We start from the raw sequence: 3129 nt of genomic DNA on the forward strand, positions 1-3129 counted from the left end.
AACCTTCTTCCGAGGGTGTGAAGGAAAATCATAGTTAGGTGGACCCCTGTCATTTTAACAAGAGGCTGTCTCGGGTATTGCTTGCAGAGACAGACAGGAATTGCGGGAGTGTTTTGTTTTGTTTTGCGACAGAGTCTCCCTCGGTTGCCCAGGCTGGAGTACCCTGGTGCAATCGCAGCTCACTGCAGCCTCGAACTCCTTCTCTCAAGCGATCCTCCCACCGCAGCCTCCTGAGTAGCTGGGACTACAGGTGTGCACCACCACACCCAATTAATTTATTTTGTGTTTTTATTTTGTAGAGATGAGGTCTCCATATGTTGCCCAGGCTGATCTCAAACTCCTGGCCTCAAGCGATCCTCCCACCTTGGCCCCGCAAAGCTCTGGGACAGTGGGTGTGAGGAACTACAGTTTGGGGAGCACCCGTTTTATGTGGGCAGTGAGATGCACTGTTACATGTGTGTGCAACAAAGTTATCCTTCAATTCTTAAAATACTGCAACGCATGGGACACCTGCCCACTCTAACCACTGCTAAAAGACAAAGCTGTTGACACAAGAACTCAGCAGAAAACAAACTCACAGAGCTAAGGTTTCCATTCCATCTGCTGCTGCTCACACCAAGGTGCTAAACAACACTTCAATAATAAATATGTGTTACATAAGCATAACATAGAATACATATATGAATATAATATGTACATATACAAATGTATGTTTACATATTATAAAATTAATGTAATATATTAAATGCATTAATATAATTTATGTTAATATATATTTTAATGTATGCAATATATGTATAATATATACAATTTATGAATATGTTACATTAACATACAAAATATACATGTTAAAGTACTGTATATTAAAGTGCTGTATATCAATCTATGCATGTAATATATACAACACTATATATTATACACAATATGTATACTATATAATATATAGTATATGTGTATATATGTATACTATATGTATATAATGTATATATAATATAATTTGTAATATATAGTAATTTAACAGCACAAATGACTGATTTTCTGCAATAGATAAATGGCATGAACAAAGGAAGAGGAGGAGGAGTGCAAAACTGCTACAGATTTTTAAAATATTAGCAGATTAAATTATACAAAATATTAAAAGATTTATACATCATGACCAACTTGTTCAAATAGGGTTTATCCCAGGAATGCAAGTTTGGTCTTACTTTTGAAATTCAATCAGTGTAACACATTATATCAGTCAGGTAAAGAAAATAATTATATGATTATGTCTACTGGCACAGAAAAAAGCCTTTGATAAAATTCAGTACCTATACATGATAACATTTCTCATGAAATTAGAGGAATTCAAGGTAATTATTTTAACTTCATAAAAAGCACCTTCAAAAATCCTGCAGTTAACGTAATATGTAATGGTAGGAAACCGAAGGGTTACCTATTAAGACTGGAAATAAGGCAGAGATATCCATACTCACTTCTCTTCTTCAAGATAGTACTGGAAATTATAGGCACTGCAATAAGGCCAAAAAAAAAAAAAGAAATGAAAGGTATATATATATGAAAATAAGAAATAAAATTATCTCTACTTTTAGATGATAACTGTGAAAACTATCTCTACCTTTAGATGATAACTGTAAAATCCCAAGGAATCTACAAAAATATCCTAAAACTAAGTGAATTTAGCAAGGTCACAGGATACAAGATCAGCACACAAAAACCAGTGATATTTTAATATGATAATGATCTGATGGAAACCAAAGTTACCAACACAATATCAATTACAAATTGCTTTACGGAAATGAAATACGTAGGTATACACTTAACCAAACATGTACAGAATCTTTATGCTGAACATTGTATAAAGCTAACAAAAGAAATCAAAGAAGACCTAAATACAATAAATGGAGAAACATACCATGTTCATAGTTTGAAATATTCAATACAGTAAAGATGTTAATTCTCCTAAAATTAATATGTAGTTTTAATACAGTTCCTATCAAAATCCCAGTGAGGTCTTTTTGTTTGCTAGTTTTGATTTGTTATTGGATATAAAAAAAAAACTTATTCTAAAATTTATATAGAAAGGCTCAGACTGTAAGGTAAAGCAGTCTCAACAAAGAAGATTGAAATGTGAAGAATCACTTGACCAGATATTAAGGATTACTATATAGCTACAGTTATCAAGACTGTATTGTGTTGGTAGAGAAGACACATGGATCAAGGAACAAAACAGAGAATCTGAAAGTCGACCCACACATATATTCTCAACTAATTTTTTGACAAAGATACAGAGACAATTCATTGGAGGAAGGGTACCCTTTTCAACAAATCGTTCTGGAGCAATTGTACAGTAAGACTTGGAGAAAACATTTCAAACCACTGTGTGCAATAAAGTTAAACTATTATGTTAACTGAAAAAAGTTACAGATGTTATAAATAATTCTGAAGTATTTACAATAAAGTAACAAGCCGTTGTTAGAATGTTTTGAAGTGCTCCAGGAAAAGTACAATAGCCCAAGTTTATGAAAGTGAATTAAAGGTGTTATGAGAGAATAATAAAAGGCATAACCTTGTTTGTGGGTATTTGGGCACACTACCTTAAGGGTTAAAGACAGATTTTAACTGAGAACTACTGGGTGAGTAGGAGGTGAGGAGGAAAATAAAAAAAGTGAAGGAAAAGAGTTTCAGCAGAGCACACAGCATGTGCAAAGCCTTAGTGATAGGAACCTCAGCAATCATAGGACATGCAGAGTTCTGAAAGAAGTTTAATGTTTGAACCCTAGAATTTACAGAGATTAGTGGAGAGACATGAGACTTAGGAGATAGGTAGGACAGAGATCTTGCACCCCTTCAGAAGTCAATAGAAAGCCATTGGGTATAAATTAAGCAGGTCAGTAGGAGAGAGATTTGCACTTGGAAGATTGTCTAGGCTTTTTGCTATTAATAGAGTGAATTCATGATGGTGGCCTTGATAAGGATCTTAGCTTGGAGATGAAGAGGAAAGGATCAGGAAATACGCAGAGGAAGAAGTACAGAGGTTGGTGATTGATTGGGCATGAGTGAAGGGTGAGTGAAGGATGACAGTGAGGTCGCTCTGGGTCTTGAAAAACATATAGGAAAGAGGCAACA

The sequence above is a fragment of the Mandrillus leucophaeus genome, unplaced genomic scaffold, assembly GCF_000951045.1.
Source record: "Mandrillus leucophaeus isolate KB7577 unplaced genomic scaffold, Mleu.le_1.0 Scaffold127, whole genome shotgun sequence".
Lineage (NCBI taxonomy): Eukaryota > Metazoa > Chordata > Mammalia > Primates > Cercopithecidae > Mandrillus > Mandrillus leucophaeus.